Raw genomic sequence first — 26346 nt, forward strand, 5'->3', positions numbered from 1 at the left:
TGGAAGCTCACTGGGTGACTTTGGGCCAGTCACAGACTCTCAACCCAACCCACCTCACAGGGTTGTTGTTGTGAGGATAAAATGGAGAGGAGGAGGAGGATAATGCAAGCTGAGTTGGATTCCTTGCAAGAGGAAAGAAGGTGGGATATAAATGCAATAAATAAATAAATAAATAAATAAATAAAGTCTTCTGAGTATCATGGTCTTTTCATAATACCATGGGTGGGGGCTTGTAAGCATTGGGGAAATGAGTCTTTTACCTTCAGAAGAAAAAGAAGAGGGAATATTTCATTTTATTTTTTGGTCTTCCTACTTGGGTTTTTAGCTATTTTTCCTATCTGCATGGCAGCTGGTAACATGTTTTGGTTGTGTTTTTCTTGCTAGCTTTAAGACAATTAATGTGTGGGGCAGATTTCATTTCTTTGTGTATGCTTTAAAAGACATTTGTTGCAGCTTTATTTATCCTTGGGGGATTAGCTGTGAAGTCCTGGTTCAAATCTCTTATCAGCCATGGATTTACTAGATGGTTTTAGCCAAACCGATTTCTGTCTCAGCCATTCACCTCCCATAGGAGGGTAATATTTATATATTTATTCTTTAAAATTATATCAGGCCTTTCCACTAAAATAGCGCTCAAGGCAGCTAGCAATAAAAACAAATAAAATATAACACTGTAATTGGGATAGCATCCTACTGTGCCTGCTTGTGTAGCAGGGCTTTTGTGCTGCTAAAAATAACCCCAAACAAGCAGAAAACCTGGAATGGGGCATGTCAGCAGAATTTGCAAAAGGGAGCTCCACTGACCTGTTCTGATCAGAAACTAGCATTTCTGCTCATTTCCATGGTTATTTTTAGAAGCATGAAATCCCCATTGCGTAAGTAGTTACTCCCACGAGTGCAATGAAACCAATGGAGGTGGAGTAGCGCTGTTGGATACTACCCTTAGAACATAAAACACATAAAACAAACAAACAAAGTACTTTTAGGTCTGTTCTAACAATTACTGAAATATTTCACATCACTGTTGTTAAAGGAAGAGGGGTCAGTACCAAAGCAGAAGGGGGCCTACTGATCGTCTTGCTTCTTTGTTTGTGTTTGTGTGAAGGGCTTGAGGTTTTCTTTAAAGTGTGTGTGTGTGGAGGGGGCAAGGGTTAACTTAAGAACTTATTTTTTATTTAAGGATGGTGCTCATTATAAATAGGCACAAGCTTTGGAACATAAAAATGCTGGTTCTGACACTAACAATTCATAGACACTAAACTGTCCTGGCTATGGCCCTTGAACAAAGATATATTTTTTGCTCCCACAACTATTCCAGAAAGTTATTTTCTAATGGTTAGATAAATCTCCTCATTTCCAGTCTAAATATGGAGATGGAGATGAGATTCAGGATAGATACAACATGAGACAGTAGTGTCCTATCAGACTGGACACTGTGGGAACCAGGGTTGGAGAATTACCATTGCTCTGTGTGTGTGTAGCATATTGCCTCTCCAGGCAGGATGTCTAATGCCAGTGGCAAGAGGCCCTCAATCCAATTACTTAATAGAATTCAGCCTTAAGTAAGGCAATATATTTTAGTCATAGGGGGTGACAAAGCTTCTTGTAGCTAATCTTTGAGCAGATAAATCAGAATACAATAAGATTATACAACAGGGGTGAGCAACTTGTGGCCTTCCAGATGTTTTTCATCTACAACTCCCGTCATCTCTCACCACTGACTATGCTGGCTAGGGCTGATGGGAGTTGTAGTCTAACACATCCAGAGGACCACACGTTGCCCACCCCATTATACAAGATACGTGTACATACACACACACACGCACACACACAGATTATACAGATATAGATGTAGGTCGCTCACAGATCATGGGTATCAATGGAATGTCAAATACAGATATAACACTAATTCAAACACTAACGGAATTATTCATTGCTGTTTGCCAGCAGCAAATACAGTATCCATAAAAGCTAGGCAAAGCATAAGGCAAGTTCAAAGGTAAATGCGGAACGGTCAGCATCCCTCATATATACTTTCTTTAAGACTACCAGTATCTGTTCCAATTAGGGCTCTGCTGTAAATGCCTGTGGACAGAAACGGAAAATGTACTTGCCATAGCCTCCTTTATTGCAAAGTCTCTAAGGAGGCAGGCATCTATAGTTGGTTTGCTGGTGTGAGGGCCAGCAAATTCTGTTTATTGTCTGGCATCAGACATAAAACACTTGTCCGAAAAGTACAGGCAAGTCTTCTTCTGACAGTTAAAGACTGTTGAAAGATTTGTTATTCATGTTCTCCATAAATGACTGCACTCGGCTTGTGGCTGGGGACTAATTACAACCTCTGCAGCAAAACAATGCTTATATTATGCAGTGTTTTACTGAATTTTTTGCCAGGGCACATTTCAGAGGGGACAAGAGGTAACTGGGCATTTAAATCCACGCATAGTGCAGACTGATGATGGTACAATTTATAAACAGGCCCAAGTGTGGTGTAGGAGCTTTACAAAAAGAAATGGCAGTAGACTGTATGCATAATAATGCATACAAAATAAATCTTTAAAATGGGTCTTTTGTAAAGTCTGAGGTTTTAGAATTGAGTAGTATTCAGCAGCCACTAATAGCCTTGGGAGAGCAGAATAATTCCCAAAGAATCTATATCCTACTAATGATCCTGGCTGCCTGTGCAGGTAGTAAAGATCTTCTAGTTTTGCATACACACAAATTCACACATGCCCCTTCGTCCTCATCCCCCAAACTGCCTATTCTGCTATAGAGGGTAGCATACATATTTCTGATCTTGATATAATCCAATTGAGACATACAAATACAAAAAATGTAAGCTTTTCTTCAGCAAGATATTCATATTTAGTCTTTGGAAGCACCTAGGATCATGACTTAATAATCTGTGTAAATCTTGCAAATCTTTTGGCTTTCTGGCCGAGATTTTAAGTGGACCAGGATTGGATACATTGAAGGATCAGAGACTAATAACTACTGTGTGCCTAAGCCATCTTCAATAACCAGGCTACAGACAGAGAACCATACAACCACATCACTTTCTTCCATCTACATCACTTTCTTGCAATCGGCCACAGGGATCACAAGGGCTGCCACACTGCACTTTCTGACTGCAAGGCTATTAGTGACGGTTGTATATTAGTCATGTCTAAAATCTCCGATATTACAAAGGACTCATCTTAAAATTTTATTTTCATGCCTTATTGTGCATGAACTCTATTGTGCAAGAATCTACTCTCTGTTTTCCCTACTATGAAGCTGTTCATAGGATACGCAGCAACTGTTTTTTTTAAAACCATGAATGTTAATGCTATTGTCAGAATTATGTTTATCCTTAACCAACTAGTTTCAAAATGAAGAAATTTGTTTCACTATCACTGCATACAAAGGTAAAGGCTCCTAAAATTGCCTTCATTATTTTTTTAATCTTATAACTTGCAGCTCAGACAAACTGCTCTCAGTTCCAACATTTGTTTCTGGTTTCAGACTAGTAGAAATCTAATTTCCTTCTCCCCGAGAGCAAATGTCAGCACAAGTGGGATCTGAAATTTGTTGCTTGACACCTGCAGCAATGAGCTAAATTGAGAGTAATATTTCAAAGTGATTCTTGGGAGGTATGCACTTAAATTTGGTTAAGAGACAAGAGGGTATGTGTTTGTACCTCCTGCATAATGCCTCTAAAATTTATCCCGAATGACTGATTGACATAAGGAAAGGGAAAAAGAAATGTTAGTCCTTCTGTGATTGGAAACATGCAAGCTGAATTCCAAGACTCTTGGCAACTTTACAACTCTATCTTCAGACAGAAGTATCATAGTTTTACAAGTTTATAAAGAAAAATAATGACTAGAACAGATTTTCCAGTAGAACTATCATCTATCTATCTATCTATCGTGTGTACCCTAAGATGCTCCTGCATTCATGTAAGGAGGGGACTTCTGTCAATTCCCCCTTCCATCTGTAGCCCCCAAAGCATTCCCAAGCATCTCACAACTACCACGAACTGATTTTCAGGGGCACAGGGAGACATGGGAAAGTCCTATACAGTGAATGTAAACTCTGTTCCATTCATGGAACAGTAAGTTAGGATCCAAGACATTATTTTTACGTTAAGTCTTGTCTTTAAGGACAAAGTCTTTCTTCCCAAGATGACTTACAAAATAACATTAAAATCAAGATAAACAAAGTTTATATGGGGGGAGTTATATTGCATTGTTATATTATACAGGAGAGGGGGCATAAGTCAGTGGTAGAGCACATGGTTTGCATGCAAAGGTTCCAGGCTCAACCCCCAGTATCTCCTGCCTGAAAGTCTGAGAGCTGCTGCCAATCAGTATTAGGGATGTCAGAGAATTCCACCACGGATCTTGGTGAGGCCGAATGCCAGTGCATTCGGCCCCCCGAAATCTGTGGCGGAACGGCCTGCCACCCCCCCGCCCCCTGCAGATCCCCCCCGGGACGAGACTTACCTGGGGCGGATCTTCCGGGCGGTGGCGGCTCCGGCGGCGGCTTTGGCGGCAGCGGCAGTGGCCGGTATTCCGACCAGCTGCCGCCGCCGCCATTTCCAGGCTTGTGGAAAAAAAAGAAAAAAGACGTGATAGGCTACGTAAATCTTTACGTAGCCTATCATGGTTGGGGGTGGGTTTAAAAAAAAAAACGCGTACGCAAATGGCGGTGGCTACGGCCGCCGCCATTTGCGTTCCTACTTTTACCGTCTGAATCTACGTAAGTAGACTATGACGGCGAAAATCAAGGGGAATGCAAATAGCGTAGCGGGCGCTATTTGCGTCCCCTTTTGATTCGCTGTTTTAGCCTACGTAAATATTTACGTAGGCTAAAACGGTGAATGAAAAAGGGACAGAAATAGCGCCCGCTACGCCATTTGCGTATGTGGTTGTTGTTTTTTTTGTTTTTTTACCCAGAGCCCTCTGCGGCCAGAAATCCAGCTGCGGACGGCTCTGGCCTGGCCGGGCCTGGCCGGCTGCTCCGCGGAGCTGCCACGGAGCACAGCCGGCCATTCGAGGATTCCGAGGGGAGGAACGGAGCGCCTCCCCCCCCAGCCAGGATTCCGGGGGGAGGGACGGAACGCCTCCCCCCCCACCATCAACATAATCTGCGAAAGGTAAGTCACTTTCGTACATCCCTAAATTCAATATAGGCAATACTGGTCTGGACTAGATGCACCAATGGTCTGACTCCATATAAGGCAGCTTCCTATGTTCCTAAACTTTAAAACACATCAGTAATAAAAAGCACTAAAGCACTAAACTAGCATAAAATAATTCAGAAAGGGCCTTCCAAAATAAAGAATCCAAAGTCCGTCTAAAGACAGCAAGATAGGAAACTTGATAGAGATTTCTTGGAAGGGCATTCCAGAGACATGGGGTAACCACCGAAAAGGCCCTATCCCTAATGCTTGCCAACCTGATCTTTACTAATGGTGGACTAGAGAGCCCAGTCTCTGAGGCCAAGCTCCAGGTTCCAGAAGATTTCCTTACATGCACATACACACAAATGCACATGCATGCATACACACTATAAATAGTACTTCCTGTTGAGAGATTTCAAAATATGTATATATAATGATGACTTGTCTGCCATCGTAAGTACGCTAATTGGACTACTGTAATGAGCTCTATGTGGGTTTGAGAAAGGGAGGTGAGGCTAGCTGGAGCATGCCTGAGGCCTAGAAGGTAGCCCACAGGGGACAACCCTCCCTTGTCACTGGCCTGATTAGGGTCTGTTTATGAGTTTAATAATTCAAAAGAGGCTGTCTCCCACCTGGGAATCGCAAACTCTTACTATGAAGCCAAGCACTGAGAATTCTGCCAGGCTTGCTGATCTTGTGATGAGTCCAACAGGGGTAGGTAAGTGGTGCCTGCCTGTGTGGGTTCCTCTGGATTTCTTCTCACTCCCTTTCCTTTAGAGAAGGGCTTGGTGACAGGCAGCTACCCCTCCAGAGGTTGGCAGCTGTGGCTGAAGCCCCTTGCGGCTTCGCTGTGTGGTAGCAGAAAGAGCTTCTTCACTCTCTATGAGGGATCAGCAGGGCTTGCCGTCTCTTACCCAGAATCTGGCAGACCCATCATGGCGTTGCCAGGGAGCCCCTCACCCTTCCAAATGCTGGGCTCGAGGAGAGTGGCTATGCCAGGGCAGCGGCAAGCGGCAGTGCAAATGAATAGCAGCACCAGCCGGCACATGCACAAGGCTTGTGCTAATCACTGTGATAGGATTCACATGAAAGAGGGAGGGGGTGAAGAGGATAGGGGGGTAAAGCGGGCGGACACTGCATAAAAAGTGGGAGAAAGCGATAGAGAGGGAGGAGGTGGAGAAGAGACATGGAGACGAACAGAGACCCCGGCAGGAGGAGAGAGAGAGACGCAAGCCAGGAGCGAGGAACAGCATTTTACCTGGGAAACGACAAATTCCACTCCTGAGGGGCTGCCTAACCTATTGAGGAGAGAAGAGGTGTACCCCCTTCCTCCATTGCCCCTTTAAGGAAAAAGGAAAGGTTCCTCCTGTGCAAGCAACGAGTCACTGCTGACCCCTAGAGGGACGCCGCTTGTGCTGGCGTTTTCATGGCAGACTGTAGCGGGGTGGTTTGCCATTGCCTTCCCCAGTCGTGACTACCTTTCCCCCAGCAAGCTGGATCCTCATTTTACCGACCTCGGAAGGATGGAAGGCTGAGTCGACCTGAGCCAGCTACCTGGGACCCGGCATCCGCTGGGATCGAACTCAGGTCGTGGGGAGAGTTTCGGTTGCAATACTGCTGCCTACCACTCTGCGCCACAAGAGGCTCCTGCCCCTTTAAGAGCAAGCTCCAAAAAGGCTGCACCAGACTTTCCCGCTCAAGACTGGAGGGGTCAGCATTTTCCCCAGGAAAGGTACTGGGATGAAACAGCAGAGGCTGTGGGCGCTGCATTTGGCAGAGACAAACTGTGGGGGGATTATTTATCTGCCCGGTGTCAGTCCCTGCTGTAGGTGAAGGTGGAGAGAATTCTCCTAATGCATGAGCAATTCCCCAGTTGTTTTACATTATGTTTGAAAACTACCAGTGTTGTAACTAGGAGAGTCTTTCTTATTAAACTTCTTTAGTTAAAGCATATTTCTAGCTGCTGTGTCTCTGATGGAGTGAATGGACCAAGGAGCTTTTGAGGTGCCTTGCCCCCAGACCCACTCACATTGGTGAAGAATGTGGGCGGGTGCAAGGGGCGGGGCCAGCCGACCCCTCTAGGGCAGCATCCGGAGGCTTGGATGAACTGTTTAACAGAACAGCAGCGCTGTCAGGCGCGGGAACAACAACCATTGCTACAACAATTAGCTCGTCAACAGTCACGCCTCGTGGATCACCTATTTTCCGCCAGAACACACTACTGCAGCAAGTCTTAGGCTCCTTGAACCCACCATGCCCGGAGACAGCAGCAGCTGGGTTATACACAGAAGTGAGGGGTTGTGGGATAGCCCCTATATGTATTTCAAAGATGACTCCAGAAGATGACCCTGAGGCCTTTTTGAACACTTTTGGGAGAGTCGCTGTGGCTGCAGGTTGGCTGGAAGCCCATTGGGCTCTAATATTGACTCCTTGTTTAACAGGCCCTGCTCAAGCGGCAGTGGATACGCTTATACCCACTGAGGCAGGTCAGTATGTAAAAGTAAAAGCAGCCATCTTGGGAATCTTGAATATAACAGAAGAAACCTACCACAGATGAATGAGAGGGGTCAGCTTTGGTCCAGGATCACATCCCTGAGTGGTGGGACAACACATAAGGGCCAGTGGTCTTCAGTGGTTAAAACCAGCAGCCCGTACCTTGGAACAGATTGCAGAAGTGGATCTTTTGGAACAGTTCATAAGTATACTGCCAATGCCCACCAAGAACTGGGTTAGGTGCCAAAAACCAGACACCCTGGAAGAGGCCATTCAGCTAATGGAGACATATGTGGCAGCTGAAGAACCAGAAGAGTGCAGGAACCAGAGTTGGTCTGGGGCTAGTGATGTATACCAATGAAAGGGACCCAATCCCAAATTTTTAGATAGGACCAGGGGCAGCAGTGCTGGCAGAGGGACATCTACAACTCGCCCTAATAATGAGAAGTCTGTCCTAACAACCAGGGCCACTGGAACTCCCACCGCCGTAGGTTGAGGAGCACCTCGTTTAGCACCGCACCCTGGCAGCAGGAAAGGAAGAGAAGCAAGCTACCGCCCTGTAGTCTGTTTAACCTGTGGGAAGGAGGGGCATGTCAAGCAGGACTGTCCCCTCATGGAATGTGCCTACGTGGATGCTTGGTATGCGGCTCAGGCAAGTCCCCCACCTAAATGTGCATGGATTGTACCTGCCTGGGTAGGTGGGAAAGCGGTCGAAGGGTTGTTAGGTATGGGTTGCAGCCGAACATTAGTTAAGGCAAATAGAGTTGCCCAGCTGAGTGAGATCCTTATGGTCCGTTGTATACATGGGGATGTGAAATCTTATACTACTAGGTGGGCCAAGGCAGAGGTGGATGGACAAACCGACTTGCTTAGGGTGGGGGTTGTTCCTAGCCTAGCCTAGCCTAAGGGCTGGTGATTGGGAGAAATTGGCCACAATTTCAGATATTAATGGAACACATTTCCCCTGAACCTGATATGGCAGACGAAGGGTTGGGAGCAGGTTCATTGGAAGACATTCAGATTTCCAGGTCCCAGTTGGCCCTACTCCAACAAAAATATTCTACCCTGCCATCTGCGTTAGCACAAGCTTAGCCTGCAGCAGGGGAAGCTACTCCTAAAAGTCCAGGGCCCGATTTTGAACTCGGTTGTGACTTATTATACTGAGTATTCCCTTCTGGGGAAAACAACCCTGAGCTAAGACAGTCATGCCCGAGCCATTAAGGCCCACTTTAATGAGACTGTCACACAATATACCAGTATCTGGTCATTTAGCTGTTGACAAAACTATAGAAACGCTAACTCAAAGGTTCTATTGGCCTGGGATATATGCACACATCTGTAGATATTGTGTATCATGCCCAGACTGCCAAAAGGCACAAAGCGGGGGGACGGACGGACGATGACCAGCGGGACCTTTGATTCCCCTTCCCATTATGTCAAAGCCATTTGAATGGATAGGCATAGATATAGCGGGGTCCCTTGAACGAACATCCAAAAGGCATATGTACATCTTAGTTGTGGTTGACTATGCCCCTAGATACCCAGAGGCTGTTCCATTGCGATTGACCACGGCTAGAGTGCTAGCACATGAATTATTATTAATTTTTGAAAGGGTGGGTTTTCCTAAGGAAGTCCTAACAGATCAAGGGACAAAATTCTGGAGCAGATGATAAAACAAATTATACCTTGAAAACAATGCAGTCATTACTCGAAGCCAACATGGATTTGTCAAGAACAAATCCTGCCAGACGAATCTGATCTCATGTTTTGATCAAGTAACCTCCCTTGTGGACTGTGGGAATGCTGTAGACATAATATACCTTGACTTCAGCAAAGCTTTCGACAAAGTGCCCCATGATCTCCTGATGAGCAAACTAGCTCAAAGTGGGCTAGATGAAACAACGATCCGGTGGATCCACAGTTGGCTACAGAATCGGACTCAAAGAGTGCTTATCAATGGGACTTTCTCAAACTGGGGAGAGGTAACGAGCAGGGTAGCACGGGGCTCAGTCCTGGGCCCAGTGCTCTTCATCATTTTTATTAATAACTTGGAGGAGGAGGTGCAGGGAATGCTGATCAAATTTGCAGATGACACAAAATTGGGCGGGATAGCTAATACTTTGGAAGACAGAAACAAAATTCAAAGTGATCTGGATAGACTGGAGCATTGGGCAGAAAACAACAGAATGACATTTAATAGGGATAAATGCCAAGTTCTGCACCTAGGAAAAAGAAACCAAATGCACAGTTACAAGATGGGGGATACGTGGCTCAACAACACTACAAGCGAGAAGGATCTTGGAACTGTTGTCGATCACAAGCTGAATATGAGCCAACAATGTGATGTGGCTGCAAAAAAGGCCAATGCTCTTTTGGGCTGCATTAATAGAAGCATAGCTTCCAAATCCCGGGAAGTACTAGTTCCCCTCTACTCAGCACTGGTTAGGCCTCATCTGGAGTACTGTGTCCAGTTCTGGGCACCACACTTTAAGAAGGACGCAGACAAACTGAAGAGGGTTCAGGGGAGGGCAACAAAGATGATCAGGGGACTGGAAACAAAGCCCTATGAAGAGAGACTGAAAGAACTGGGCATGTTTAGCCTTGAGAAGAGAAGACTGAGGGGAGATATGATAGCGCTCTTCAAGTACTTGAAAGGTTGTCACAGAGAGGAAGGCCAGGATCTCTTCTTGATCATCCCAGAGTGCAGGACACGGAATAATGGGCTCAAGTTACAGGAAGCCAGATTCCAGCTGAACATCAGGAAAAAAAAGAGCAATACGACAATGGAACCAATTACCTAGGTGAGGTAGTGGGCTCTCCCACACTGGAGGCATTCAAGACGAGGCTGGACAGCCATCTGTCAGGGATGCACTGACTTGGATTCCTGCACTGAGCAGGGGGTTGGACTCGATGGCCTTGTAGGCCTGTTCCAACCCTACTATTCTATGATTCTATGAAACTTTATGAGTCTGGTGCTTAGGCAAATATGGAAGACTCTGAAGATCAACCCCCTCCACAACTCTGCTTACCACCCACAGACTAATGGCTTGGTGAAGCACCTCAACAAAACACTTAAGCAGATGTTAAAAAAATTGTAGCTGCTTATCCATTCCAATGGCACCTATTGCTTGGACCCCTGATGTTTGTAGTCTGAGAAGTGCCCCAAGCCTCAATGGGATTTTCCCCTTTTGAGCTCCTGTATGGGCGTCACCCACGGGGCATCCTAGACTTAGGGAAGGAAGGGTGGGAAACGAGCCCTCCAGGATCCAGATCTACCCTACAATATGTTCTGGAGATGGGGCAACACCTTAGAGGTATATCCCAGAGGGCCACTGCCTACCTCCACCAAACTCAACAAGAGCAGGCCCACTATTATAATTGCAAGTGCAGTCCCGGGAGTCCAAGCCAGGGCAGAGGGGGTTATTAGTCTTTCCAACAGGTAGTGGTAAACTCTTTGCCCGAGAGCAAGATCCTTATGAAGTGGTGCATCGGATTGGGCAGGTAGATTATGAAATATGTTTGATGGACAAAAGGAATTCTACTCAAATATTTCATGTCAACCTTCTGAAGGAGTGGAAGGAAAGGGGATGCCACGGGCCAACTGCTGAATGTGCTGAAGAATGGATAGGCCCCGAATCGAGGGTTGCCCACCACAACCCCGCTTTGTCACTAGGTCCTCATTTGTAGACCCCACAGGTAGAACAGACAAGACAACTAGAAGAGGGTTTTTTAGATGTTTTTCCAGAATTACCAGGTCGCACTCAGGTATTGTCCCATCACACTGAGACACAACCTGAGACTATAATGAGGGTCTCCGCACGCCTGTGTCCTCAAAAGCTAAAACCAGTGGTGATAGAAGAGGTCAAAAATATGCTCCAGCTGGGGGTAATAGAAGAGTCAGTCAGTCCTTGGCGGAGCCAACCTGTGTTAGTTCCCAAACCCAATGGGAGTGTTTGCTTTTATACTGATTTCCAAAAAGTTAATTCTGTTTCTAAATTTGATGTGTACCTCATGCCTTGAGTGGAAGAATTGATAGAATTATTAGGACAGGCTGCCGTTCTGTCTACCTTGGATTTTACCAAAGGGTACTGGCAAATACCATTGACACCTTCCTCCAAAGAAAAGACTGCTTTCCCCACTCCCCTAAGACTATTTCAATTCAAGTACATGCTCCTTGGATTACATGGGGCTGCCTCCACCTTCCAGAGACTCATGGATAAGGTGTTGGGACACTTAAGCTATTGTGCCGCAGTATACACAGACGATATAATAGTGTTCAGTCAAACTTGGGAGAAGCATTTTACCCATTTACCCCAGGTCCTGTTGGCACTAAGACGGGCGGGTCTAACAGGCAATCCCCCAAACTGTAGGATAGCTTGTAAAGAAGTCCAATATCTGGGACATGTAGTCGGGGAAGGTTGCATTTGGCCTGTGCCAGAGAAAATTGAGGCCCTTAGTCAATGGCCTAGACCCAAGACTAAGAGGGAAGTACAACAATTTCTTGGCTCAGCCAATTATTATCAGAGATTCATTCCCCATTTTTCATCTAGAGTGGCCCCCTGGACTGATTTGAACCAAGGAAAGGTTCCAGCTGAGCCACTGGAGCAGCTGCTTTTCTCCAGCAGTATGCCTCCACCCCATTTGGTTCCAGTGTGTGTGTGTGCACACACGCATGTGCATACATGTGCACACACAGTTCAAGTGGAACAATACCATACCACTCCTGGGGCAATGATACTCCACAGCAGAGCTGCCCTTACAGAATATTTGGAAATATCTGCACCAGCTGAATATATTACATGAATAAATATTGCGGCTGCCACATCTGCTCATTGGTGGCAGCCTAGATATTTGTTAGACTGTTTATATACCACCTCTTCTGAGCTCATAAATAGCAACTAGTGCCAGTCCAAGGGAACATATCACCATTTCTCAAGGCATTTCCAGGCACAAATCAAGGCACTGGTTGAAACACTAAAACCCTAAATGGCTTGGGTCTGTGAAACGTTAGGGAATGCCTATATAACCCCTACTTCCCACTCACCTGTATCAGTATCCTGGATGTCTGGATTTGCACTCACTGAGCTGGTTTGAGAGTGTTTTTGGTGTGTGTGTGTATGTGTGTGTGTGTGTGTGTGTGTGTGGTGGTGGTGGTGGTGGTTCAAAATCTCTGAATGCCACTAAGTACCCAGTTACGGCAAGGGGGAGATTATGCAAATGGAAAAGTAAAAAATATGTTAAAGCATGATTTAAATAAGAATTAATTGTTGCCTCTTCTAAAACTATCCAGAGGGGCAGTTCTATTATTTTTGGATCAATTAGTTCAATCTTCCTCAAAAGTCAGACCTCATTAGCTGCGACAAACACAGCTTATTGAACTTATTCCTTTAGCAACTGATTAGTAGTAGAACTTGTTAGTGTTATTTAAGCTCATGCATCAAGAATGATTTTTAATAAGAATTATTTTTTTAAAAAATGTCAGTTTGTTGAATTGTTTAGGACTTGTAGTTAACAAACAGGAAACTAAAGAGTGTTTTACCCAACAGACAACATATTAATATTCCCATCCCCCCCAAAACTTAGAGACAATAACCAAATTAATGGGTTGAGCAGATCTGTACAGAGAGTGGCACATCGTGAAGTTCTCATGTGCTTGCTTCATCTTGTGTCTAGCTTACAGTTCAACCTGTATTTTCTGATACAGCTTTGTATTTAATGTTTAATACCAACAGGCTATTAATGGAGCACTGAACATTACTTCTCATATTTATCCAACTAAATTATCTGTAAGTTGGGCACCTGTCTCAGAGGATGAACAGGATATGGACAACAAAGCACTATGCACACTAAAAGTGCTAGACAAATATCAATCATGACTACCGAATAATAGCACAGAACTACTCTACACAATAATTTCCGCAGAGATACATGGACATGGATGTCTCCGATCTTGAAAGACTGTCAAGAACTAAGCTTTGGATGAAGGATAAGCAATTAATATGCAGTTTCTATGTACACATCATGTCAAATCAGCTATCGAGGCCTTCTGGTTCTTATGTGTGCAAAACTAGCTTTGACTGGAGTCATTCCACATATGCAACAGGAAGACGTAGCTTATTGATGGGGTAATAGATTCACAACCATGTGCTGATCCAGCTTTCAGGTGAGAAAGAAAATGAGCTTCTGGAGGGAATTATGTTTGTCAGAATTTAAGTTCACAGATTATAACAGTCATAAACATCTTTAGAGAGAAATCCTATGTCCCCTAGACAGCACCTGGGGGAGATAGGACTTTTCAGTTTCCCAGGTCTGAGCTCATATACAGTGCTATGAGCTCGTAGCCAGGAAACCATGCTCCCCACCCCATCCCCCTCATAGCCAGGGTGGAGAGAACCATGGTGGCTGCCCCTCCATGCCTGTCCGTGCTCGTAACACGGAACACGGACAGGGTGAAAAGGGGAAGTTCCCGGGGGCGGAAAGGGGAGGAGACTGAAAAAGCTGTTTTAGGCAGCTTCCTATGCGGTCTCCAGCCTTGTTCCCACCCCCTCCCCGAAGCTGTGCTTAGATGCCCGAAATCAGGCGTTTAAGGCAAACCACAGGGCAGTCAGAGCACAGATGGAATCCTGTCCGCGGTGCTTCTGCTGACCTGCATTGGAAAGGCAGACTTCAGAGGAAGGTGGAGGTGACCATCTATCTCAACAGGATTGCACCCTTATTGTGTTATTTTCAAAAGTAGGAAAGATTTAAGTGTGAGGAGGGGGAGATTTGCAACCTGGTAAAAGATAGTAGAACTTTTAATTATACATGAATCCATACAGGTCAAAGCAACTCACTGTCTATAAACTCAGCATGGTACACATGATGAAACTTGGCTAATACTGATTAGAACCAGCTTCATTCACCTTCGGAAAATATTACTTTTTATCCTAAAAGCCAAGAAGAGATAACCAAGTTTAAAGTTTGAGTTTCATATCAAAGAAAAAGTTAAAAATTCTATTGATACAATGCTGAGTTAGTTTTATAGGTTTAATGGGACAGTATCACAGCATGTCGGGCCTCCAGAGAAAACAGACCAGGATCCAAGGGCTAGAAGCAGGTGCACCATTAGAAACTGGAACAAGGTTCAGTTCCTGAGCATTCAAACAGAGATCAGAGATGCCAGAGACAAGAGCATAGTCAAAGTCAGACAGGGGTCGTGATCCAAGGCAGCAGTGAGGAAACAAGGGGTAGTATCCACTGGTGGCGCTATTGATGTTGCGCTAGTGTAAACCAACAACATAACTAGTGATTGCTGCTTTTTCCTGTTGCGCTAGTTACTTTGCGCACTACCACAACATTAGTAGTGCCTGCAGAAGCACAGCGTAAGATATTTCCCAGAAGCAGGAGTGTAAGCAGAGACCTCGTGTTCAAGATGAGATGTTCAGACTAAAGTCAGTATCCAATGTTAGTCCTATGTACAGTAGACCCTCTGAAATGAATGTGGGTCTACTCTAAGTCACAACTAACTTAACTCCATTCATTTCAGTTGGTCTACTCTACATAGGACTAATATTGGATACTACCATAAGGAACAAACTCTAGCCCTATTCAGGTGTTATTAGCTCACGGGATTAACACTGCCGGAGGGAGAGAGCAGGGCCCGTGCCCGCTGTACCCTCCCCAGATTTGGGGATGGCCTTAAGGAAGAGCCTGCTGCACACACGTGGGTCCCCAACATGAGTGAGAACCCTAACTGCACTGGATTGTAAGTCAGGTGGGAAGCCTATGCCCATGCTCTTTTAAACAGGAAGAGAGCTCTGGGGGGCAATTTCCCTGGGCCTCACACATGGAGGGGGCCACATCAACATGGATAGGCTTCAGCACATTGTTGCCAACTAATCTTGTCTTTTCAGAATCCTGCTAACTTGAGATCCATAAACTTAATGGGGGGAAATCACAAAACGAACTCCGCCATGAGGCAGTGATGTCCCTTTTGCTGTGAATTAACTAAATTAAACAAACGTTAGAAACAGACATTGTACTTGGCAGGTAGTGCATCACTAATTAGACCATGTTTGAGAAGTGGAATCGGCTGCTCTCACACCTCATCAACAAAAGTAGCAATTGATTCTCTCTCCTCACTTTCAGCCTTTGCTGTGAGAAAGTGGCCAGGGCAGATAGATTGTCTATGGAAGAGCATTGAAAAGACACTGGCAACAATTGCTTCTAACTGACTCTGATCCTCTTGGATTCTTCTTGGCCAGCAGCAGCTGCCTCTGCCTGTGAGTTTAGCTTCAGAGTGGCTGAAGCCAAGCAACTGGGGAGGCCTACTCCTCCATCTGCATCGAACCTGGGTCTCAGACCCAGTAGAGCAATAACTGGGGTAGGAGCAGGTGGGAGGCTGATCTTCCTTAACAAGCGTAATTGTCTGGCAGATACTTTTCCATTGGTTCTACCCTTTTTTGAAGACACTACTTTTCCCATACGGACACTGGCAGGTAGCACAGTGCACTGGGGGGGGGGGAATGCTCCCCCCAACAAGTAACTTGACCCCCCCCCCCCATTGCTGGACCTCCATGGTTACTTGAAGAAAAGGCACTTTTCACATATTTAGAGTGCTTTTCTTTATTATCATCTCTCTATTTATATACAGAGCAGTGTGGCCAGAAACCTATGTTAGTGAGAGACTGTGATGGGAAAGACAACTTAGGAGTTGGAAGGCAGCTGATGATAGGGATGTTGGAGAAATCCACAACAGAATGAAATGTGATCAGATTTTTATGAATCCAACCCATGGATTCTACAGTGGACTGGCTTTTCCTGAGTTGCACAGATTCCACAGACTTGCAGACTGGTTTTTTTACTTTCCAGAATTTTACCCAAATTTAGTCGTAGAAAAATATGTAAAATTAAAAAAAAACACTGGCTGAACATATTTCCCCCATAGGCTAAAGCATGAAAATATGCATTTGGGGAGGATTTTCATACGGGAGGGGGGAGTAGCAAATTTGCGCAAATTCAAGAAATTTGAAAAAATCCAATTCTATCAATGAATGGACAATGGAACGAAAGGCACCCAGCAATCTGTGAAGCACAGACGGAATGGATTTTTAAAAATCCATACATCCCCAGCTGATGATATGTTCCTTTCGAAGCCTCTGACACAGAAACCCTATGCAGACATTCAACTTGCTCAAGTGAGGGCTAAAACTGGGGAGGGGACGTGAATGTATGCACAAGCCCCACCCCCAGCATCCCTGTCCCCTCAGTCCCATCCTTTCCATGTTGAGGGGGAGGGCCTGAAGGGGGCTTCTCCTTGTATTCACTTGAACACAAGTAGAAGCCTCCATGAAAATGGGAACCCTGGTAAAGCAGAACTCCTGATCATGCTGATGCTTTCACTCATGTTCAGGCAATATAAGTAGAAGCCCCCTTCAGACCTTTCCCTCAACACCATAAAGTTGGGGATGGATGAGGCAAGGATGGGGACACTGGGGATCTTGCCTCCCCATGTTTAGCCCTCTTGTGAGTAGGCTGAACACCTAGAGATGGCTCTATAATCAGACTCACTAAGTTAAGCCATTCAAGCGGCAGATAAAAATGAAAGCCCCCAGTCTTTTTAGGAGCTAGCAATGCCTCAGGAAGTTGATCTTGATTGCTCCAAAAGGACATCCAATGGTTAGCTAGTGAATTTATTTTTGTTGTATTTTGACTGCCAGACATGGGGATTGGCACGTGTAGAAGTATCTGCCTCAAATGCTAAAACAACGTGGCTGGGCTTGGATACTATGCACTTTGATGGGGAAGGGAGCTATTTGCTGCTCTGCCTTAGGTAGCAAAGTTTCTTGGACCAGCCCTGCACTGGCATTCAGTTCTCCTTCATAGGTTAATGGGCTTAACTCCCAAGGAACCATGAACTGGTTTGCTGCCAATAATTGCTTACAGTGCTCACCCGTGAAACTTTGCTCAGAAATAAATCCTATCCCACTGTATTCAGTGGAACTTATTCCTTGTTAAGAGTGCATGGGATTGCAGCCTAAGAGACCACACCACCATGCAAAGGCATAATATATCAGTCCTGGGAAGTAAATAGTTTAACAGCAGTACTAAAGCCCTGCTGGGGTCCTTTGTAAATCACACATTCCATACAGTGTTACTCCACTCCCCTACATAGTAGAGGTCTTACAACAAACCAGAGGGGGCAGGGAGCTGTATTTGAAAATCCAGCTGGGGGAACTACTAAACACATGATACAACTTGAATATGTGAAATGCATATTTTATATTGCAGGAGTGATGTTGAGACAACAAGAAATCACTGGACTTTTTCACTGGACCCCACCCTACTCCAACTGCCACCAGAAGGGCTTCTAAGGAACATCTTGTCCTGAGGAGATGGGAGGAGAAGCAGACACAACTTCGTGGGCTGCCACCATCTAGCATCTAGTGGTGGCCCCTGCCTCCCCCAACTGCCACCATCTGAGGAACCATCTTTTCCTGAGGGGATGGGAGAAGAAACAGATTCGGCTTGAATTCAAAAGAAGTGAAACTGCAGAAGAGAAGAAAGAAAACAGGCCAACAAAGGACAGGCCAGTCCAGAAGAACAATAGATGCCCATCTTCCTTACCAAAACACTCCTAAAAGATTCACTTATATTATAATGATTGGAGCGTACCAGAAACAAAGAGCAGGATCTACAAGGGGTTGTCACAACCTAGAAGTATAAGTAGAATAATTTATTCTGTAATATATTTCCCTTCAGATACTAAGAAACACCATGTCATGGATCCAGGCCCTTCATCCACAGAAGATCCCAACCCCTTGTCCTCAAAGGAAGAAGCTTTAGAGTTAATGGGAGAGTGCTTGGACATGGAAAGGTGTCACAAGACTTCTATCTTTTCAGGACCCAGTTCTCCAGAAAGACCCCAGGGTTCAGCTCCCTGTGTCCAGAGGAGGTTGCATTACCATCCTTGGACTCTGAAAGCTCAGGCCATGAGGGCGTTAGCATGCCACAGCCACCCCCACATCGTTGCACCCTGAGATTGCTAAACAGTGCAGGATCCTTTTAGAGACTAAGCCTCAGTCAGCAGGGAGGTGGGGCCAACCATCCTAAATCCAGCTACAGTTTGCCTCCAACAGAGGCAAAAGAGAACACAACATCAATGCCACCTGAATACAAATGACAAAGTATTTCACATACTGTGTTTATATTATACATTCTAATTAATTCTATAAGAAGTTAATTTAGGTTGGGCATAATCAGTGCCACTGAAGGCTTGGGCAAAGTCAGTGGGAGTTTTGACTTTTTTCTTTGAACAACAGACTCTCATGTCAGGTCACCCACATTGCCTTTGAAAATCCCTTCAATTTCAAAAGAGGTTTGATTGATATGTGGTATGGGAGGCTGGTGTTCAAGAAACCTAAGTCCAAAGCCAGGACACACAGAAATTGTTGCACATCCTTTTGGATTCTAGTCATGATGTTCCATGTTCAAAATGCAACTGAGCTCAGGCTCCTATTTTCAAATCAATGATGTTTTACAAGGCACATTTTTTAAAAGGTTTGTTAATATTGACTAAATTCCTTAATCATGCTGTTGCTAAATAAAACATAGAAATAGCTATTCTAAAATTTAGCAGATTTATGAGGCAATCGTGAATATATTTGTAGGGGATGTTACTGCCTCAGAGCTATAAACTATTATTACTGCAACATATTCTGATTCAGCAGTTTGCCTGCAGGTGTAAAAATTAATGCAAACATGAAAAAATGGGTTTGTTTTTTGTGGAAACATTAAAAAAGTTATACTTAACCTACACAAACACCTAAATACATATACAGTTCATAACTGAATGAAATGCCCATACTTTGGTAGGTGCTTCACTTAATGAAGTTAGTCTTATAGAAGTTTCCTGCAGCTAAAGTCAAGGATTCTGTAATAAAATCTGTGTATGTTTCTAGGAACTAATGAGATCCTACATAAGAGTAAGGCTGCTGTCCTATACCCACTCACCTGGGAGTAGGCTTTTTTGAACTCAATGGGACTTACTTCTGAGTACACGTGCATAGGATTGCGCTGTAAATCTGTTATGTATCCTAGCTGGGGGTACTGTGGCTTAGTTACTGTTTTGAACCTTGGCAGCTCCTGTAGAGCTGGGAGTAGCAACAGTGGGTGGAGCTTCTGCTAATTTCTTCACTTCTGTGTATGATGAATTAAAGAACAGTTATGTTTTGGGCCTGCTAATTCTGCAGTCATTCCTTCTACCTATACAACAAAATCCAACCATCATTGCCCAATTTTTGCAACAAAGGATAATTTGGAGAACTCCTTGCATAGAAGATGATGAAATAATATCCCCACCCTGAGAGCTGTTTCACACATTAAAGAAATGTATATATAGCAAAAAAAATAGTATATATCCACTACTATGCTGTAACATATGAGGTGCCTTTATTTTACCACATTGGAGGAAGCAGTCCTATGACCCCTAGACAGCATCTGGAGAGCCCTAGGATTTTTCAGATTCCTGGATCTGAGACGGCACTCCAGCCTTGGACCCAGGAGTCCGAGCTCCCCTCCCCTTCCCCCTTGCAACCAGCATGGAGAGAACCGCGCCAAAGTGACCTTGCAGAGGAGGGAAAGGGGTAGTTCTGGGGGAGGGGAGGGGACTGGGGAGGGTTGCTTATGAAGAATTCTCCAACCTCCCCAGCATGTTTCCCTCGCACTTCTCAGAGCCCAAGCTAGATGGGCAAAGAAAAAAAAGCCCGTCTAGCAAAAATGCAGAGCGGGAGAAACGCATTATTTTTTATCATTTTTAAACACCTACAATTGCTAGGCACTGTACAGAAACTGAAAACAATACAAGCCCTTTACAACCTAAAGGGCTGTGTATGACAACCATAAAGAGTGAGGAATAGAACTGAAGTGGATATTTGTGGGAATTCAAAATCCTACAACTTTCTGGCTCACATATTAGAAGGATTATATTTGAGGCCTCTTTTTGTGACAACCATCTCTTGAAATATTTTTGTACTTTAAATGTTGGTCCCAAAACATTTTTTGAGCCTTAACAATTTTCGTATTTAGGTTTTGGACAGCAGACCCGACATTTGGGACGGCAGAGTTCCACATGGATTCTTAGTGGCCAGCTGTCACAGGTTTGGATGGAAGAAGCAAAAGGAAAGGCTGGCATCAAATACATCTTGTTACCACTTCACTTATTTTCACTGGTGTACTAGAAACAAAGAAAGTTGGACTGGTATTTTGACTGGAAAAAACTAATTAGTTGCTTAGCTGGTGCAGCATACTGGTTAAAATTCTGAGTGATTGAATCGGGTGTGAATGTCTTCTATGAACCCACTAGATGGGTTTGGGCAAGATACGCCTTCTTAGCATCAACTCTCCATGGGAGAAATAATATTCAACTATCTTACATGGTTGTTCTACGAAGTGCAACAAGATAGTGCATGTACATCACTTTGAACGCTCTAAAAAGCACCTTATAAATCCTGCTGTTGTTTCACCAGCTTCCTTCCCTACCCCCCCCAAACTTTCAATCACAATATTTAATATTTATTAGCGCATACATTATCTCATTTAAACTTGATGCTGCTGCGTGAAAGGAACTTGCCTCTGTAGTTGCTCTACAGAATTGCTGCCACGTTTAAAAGGCACACCTCCCGTGCTCTGCCCCATATGAATGCAGATGTTTGCACATGAAAGATCTGAGACGCAGGCACTGGCAGTGCTGCCACATCAGCGCTCCGCACATATGGGCTGGTGCATGGAGAAGTGCCTTTTAAACATAACATGACCCCATGGAAGACTACATGGCTCAGGTTGTGATACAGGGCACGCTGCCTTGCAAGTATGTCCCACTGAAGGCAAAGTGGGGTGGAGGAGATACTTCCAAGTAAACCTGCATAGGATTGAGCTGCAAAGGTATTTTCTATTCCTGTACCAGAAACATACTTAATTTGGCCTCTGTGATCCTGACCATGACCAAGTTAGGTAGAGCAGAATTGTTTCTCCCACGCTGGAGGGGTGGGGGTGGGCTGGTGACCAGGCTAAAGCTAAGAGACACTGGCTTGCCTAAAGCCAGCCAGGGGCACCTTGAGCAACGTTATCCCAATTCACCATTTAAACTGCAGCTGTGTAAACTTTCACCCAGGCTATAATATAATATGGTTTAGGGTCACTGAAGACTAATACAGTACAGTTAATGTAAAACAGTGTTTTAATTACACACACCTTGTTATTTATTTAACTCTTTAAACAGCTCATTAGCATGATAAATGCTTTACATAATTAAGCTTTGTTTGCACAGTAGAACACAGCGTGGAATAGGCTGGAATTTTCTTCTGATATATAGCCTTATATTGATTTCCCCTTTCCTTTGAATTATGGGTGTTGCTGCTGCTTTCATAGCTTTCTCTTCTTCTCTCCCTCAAGAGAATGAAGCTTCTTCCATATTGCTGTCATACGCAAATGTTAAAACTATATACCCACAAAAGAATATGGCAAGTTCTTTTTTCTATAATCCAGATATCTGCAGTTTTTATACTGATGGGAGATTTAAAACCTCTGTAATCTGGTGCGGTTGTATTCCTAAATCTGTGTGGGTGAATTGTCGTCCCCCCCACCCTGCAATGGAAACATGAATATGAACATCCAGATGGGGCACTGGGGTATAATCGAAAGGGAAAATGAGACGGCATCTTTTGCAACTCAAAGCCATCTATACTCCTGCCAAAAGAGCCCAAGGAATGCATGAGGGATGTGAAACAAGAAAAGTAAATACATTCCAGGATAAAATTATAGTATACCCTAATGACAACTGCATTAATATACTCAGTGCTGGGCGTGTGGTTAGAAAGAGAAGTCATACAAAGTTTGCAAGGTAGAAAACATCAGATATGCCCTGTATTACCAGAAGCAAGCCATTTCATAAGATTCACAGTGGCAGGTGAAAATAAAGCGATGAGGACGCACTTAATGGTGTGTGGATTCAATGGCTGGTTGGTGAGTGTGGTTGTGAAATCCAGAAAGGGCACCCATGCACCTTTCCCATGAATGCTGGGATTTTTAGGGATTTCTCCCTCCCAGCAGCTGCTCCCTGCTCCCACAGAACTGCCAATTACTTTTGAAATTCTCCGAAGTTTAAAAGCAAGCTTTCAGGATTTGGTGCAAGAGCTGTTTAAATGGAAACTCGGGGTGAGGAGTTTTGCATAAACAGACCAGCAGCAATTTCCCTTTTAACAGCTATGGTGCACAGCACTAGCAGCGCAATCTTATGCACATCTACCCAAATGGGATTTACTCGAGGTGAGTATAAGATTGCAGTTTAAGTCAGAAGATGGCATTTTTACTTTCTATTCCTATATTAACCTTTTTTACTTGTATCTTTTATGATGTGGTATTCCTATGAAAAGAAACTGAATTCCATAGAAAGTGACCAAGCTAATATACGCATCACATTACAGCCTGTAATTATTGTGTGCACTAAATGAGAGTCCGTGTAGCACAACAGTTTATAGCATATGCCAGGAATTTCTAGGTTAGAACTGCATGAACACCATGAACTCCATAGGTAGCGTTAAGCAAGCCACTCTCAGTCTCAGCCCCATATCTACAGTATGAAGACAATAACTTCGGCATACCATACAAGATTACTGTAAACATGACTGACTACTGAAGCATTCTGAAAACTTAGAAAACATACTGTAAATAATATGCGTTATTGTTCATCATCATTTAATTTATATGCCGCTTTTCCACAAAAAGTGCCCAAAGCGGCTAACAAAACAGCAGTACAACAACAACATTATAATAGGACCTCATTATAATCATAAACAACTCATTTCACTGATACTAACGTAATAACATTTCAGATTAATTACATAATAGGCAAAATCAAACATTGCAACATTGCAATTGTTATCACTAATAGTAATCAATAAGTGTTTTGTGGTCCAGTTGGTAAGAAACACGTTGCTTGGAGGGTTCTACAAACAGACAAATACCGGTTTAGGGCTTTTGTATTTTGTGTATCTCACTATTTTGCCCTGCACTTACATTTCATTGCGTACTTTTCCTTTATATTTTATTCCGCTATTGGTTAAAATCAGTAAAATGCTGAAAATCAAAGCACTGTCACGTGTTTAAATTCTTGCATACCAGGTCGTTCATACTTCTTTTTGAAAGATCAAACGTGAGTGTAACGTTTTACCTTTTTACTTTGCCTTCCTACGAATAGTGCCTTGACCCACTGTGCTTTGGTCAACTGGAGCTTTCCACTCCGCAGGTAACTTGTCATGGAGCATATTGTGGACTTACACCTCTTGGGCCATGTGGGCGAATGGCAGGTGCCACATATCTGAACGAGCCCATTGTGGACTTCATGACCTTTTCATTCCTCTTACTGTTATCATTCTAGAAAGACTTGGCCAACCCAAATAATCAGAATCTGGAGACACAGTATAAGTACCTTACACACTGTGGCTGGCACGTGTTGGTCTCTAGTACTCTGAACTGATTTTTTATAAGGGACGTTTTTAATTATGGTGATCTTTTGTCTCCTCTTCCAGGAACTAGTCAAATTAGCCCCACAGAGGCACCCCTGTGCTGATTGTGGCCATGTATAATCAGTAATCCTGTCGCAAATGCGTGAGAGATGGGTGGAGATGTCTGCTCTGGATTTCGCAAAATGGACTTCAGTCCCAGCCACCATTGAATGTCTTCCTGCTGTGCCTTTATGCCAGTTGTTCACCAACCTCAGGGGAGAACTTTACTGAGAACTTTATCTTGACCATACACCATCATGGCACAGCACAGCTGCAAGCACAGCTCTTTGAAAAGCACATGCAGTATACTTTTTACATCTGTATTTCCTAGTCTCAATCTGTCAGCCCAAAAGCACTGTTTTGTAACAATATTAGGAACAGCATTAATTAGACTGCTCATTCCTGTTCCAGATGCCATTCATGCTTATTTGCCACTTAAAACGAACCATTGTTTTCATTTGCAAAGTGACTACCAGACTGGATTTAAACGTGTGGAAACAAGCCTTTTAAAGAACACACCTGATACTGTATAGACCAGCAATTCAGCACTTACCAAGTGCATTATCTGTTAAATAAAGTTGAAAGCTGAGCTGATGATAACAGTTTACAATGAACCAGTGCAGTAGTCTCCCTACAGGTGAAGATCAATACCAAAACCAAAAGATCAATACCAAAACCAAAATCAATACCAATACCAAAACCCATGCAACTCCAATTAGCCCTCTGGGGGAAAATGACATTTGGCAAACGGAACCATTAATTAATCTGAAGTGTTACTACATATTATGAAAAGGAGATACATGCTTTATATTGCTAACTGCTACACATTTTACACCGTGTTTAAGATGAACAAAGGGGCCAAATGGATTATTAACCTCTTCTCTTACCATGATTATGTGTGGATGTTCCTCGTGGTTCTTGGTGGTTCCCAGTTGGGGGGGGGCATAAATCAAAAGTAGGTTGTAAGCAACCTATAGACCTCAGAATTCTTCTCTAAAGTGGATAAGAATTTGACCCGGAGAAGAACTTGTTCTGCTTCCCTTCTCCCTTCATCAGCCTTTCTTGGTATTCCAGTAGCTGCAGTGGAACAGAGGAAGAGAGAAAACTCTCTTCCTCTCTGGCACCCTATTTATTTATTTGATTCGTACTCTGCCTTTCAACCATGAAAATGGCACTCAGGGCAGCTTACAATCATAGATAAATAAAATTTCATTAAAACATTAATAAAAACAAAGCCATTTAAAACACAATTTAAAAACATAACAATAACAAAATAAAAACAGCACCCAGACCAACAGATCTTCTTACATGCCAAAGGTCTGCTTGAATAAAAATGTATTTTCCTGCCAATGGAAGGACAGCAGAGAGGAAGCCAACCTATCCTCCCTCGGCAGGGAGTTCCACAGCCTGGGAGCAGCCACCGAGAAGTCCCTCTCTTGCATCACCACCAAACATGCCTCTAAAGATGGTGATACTGAAAGAAGGGTCTCTCCCAAAGACCTTAAAACCTTGGCAGGCTCATACAGAAGAAGGCAGTCTTTCAGGCTGCCTGGTCCTAAGCCATATAGGGCTTTATAGGTGATAACCAGCCTTTGAATTGTGTCTGGAGACAGACTGGTAGCTAGTGAACCTGTCATAATACAGGGGTCACATGTTCCCTGTAATAGGCTCCAGTAAACAGTCAGGCTGTAGCTGAAGTCTGGACCAGTTGGATCAGACATCTCTAGGAATGGACACAGTTGGCACACTAGCCTCAGCTGTACAAATGCACCTCAGTCATCGCTGAAACCTGGGCACCCAGCTTCAGGGCAGAGTCCTGCAGTACATCCAAACTGAGAGGCTGAGTCTTCAGAGGGAGAGTAACTCCATCCAGCACAGGCTGAGTCTCTATTCCCTGATCTGCCTTTCAACTAACCAGGAGCACCTCTGTCTTGTCTATATTAAGCTTCCATTTGTTTGCCCTCATCCAGTCCATTACCAACATCAGACACTGATTTAGAATGGAACAGTTTCCTTGGATTTAGATGAAAAGGACAGATAGAGTTGAGTGTCATCAGCATGCTGGTGGCACTGAACCCCAAAACCCTGGACAATGTCTCCCAGCAGTTTCATGTATACGTTAAATAGCATGGGGGATAAGATGGA

The 26346-nt window shown here is 44.0% G+C and overlaps 1 protein-coding gene and 1 pseudogene across 12 annotated transcripts in view; one reads left to right on the forward strand and one right to left on the reverse strand.

Moving 5' to 3' along the window:
- Positions 1-26346, reverse strand: part of MACROD2 (mono-ADP ribosylhydrolase 2) — a 1364729-nt gene that overhangs the window by 253056 nt on the left and 1085327 nt on the right. The window lies entirely within an intron of this gene.
- Positions 5822-8021, forward strand: LOC146358956 (uncharacterized; annotated as a pseudogene).

Source organism: Heloderma suspectum, chromosome 1 (assembly GCF_057233095.1).
Source record: "Heloderma suspectum isolate Gila_16-S chromosome 1, 16-S_ref, whole genome shotgun sequence".
NCBI classification, from domain to species: Eukaryota; Metazoa; Chordata; class Lepidosauria; order Squamata; family Helodermatidae; genus Heloderma; species Heloderma suspectum.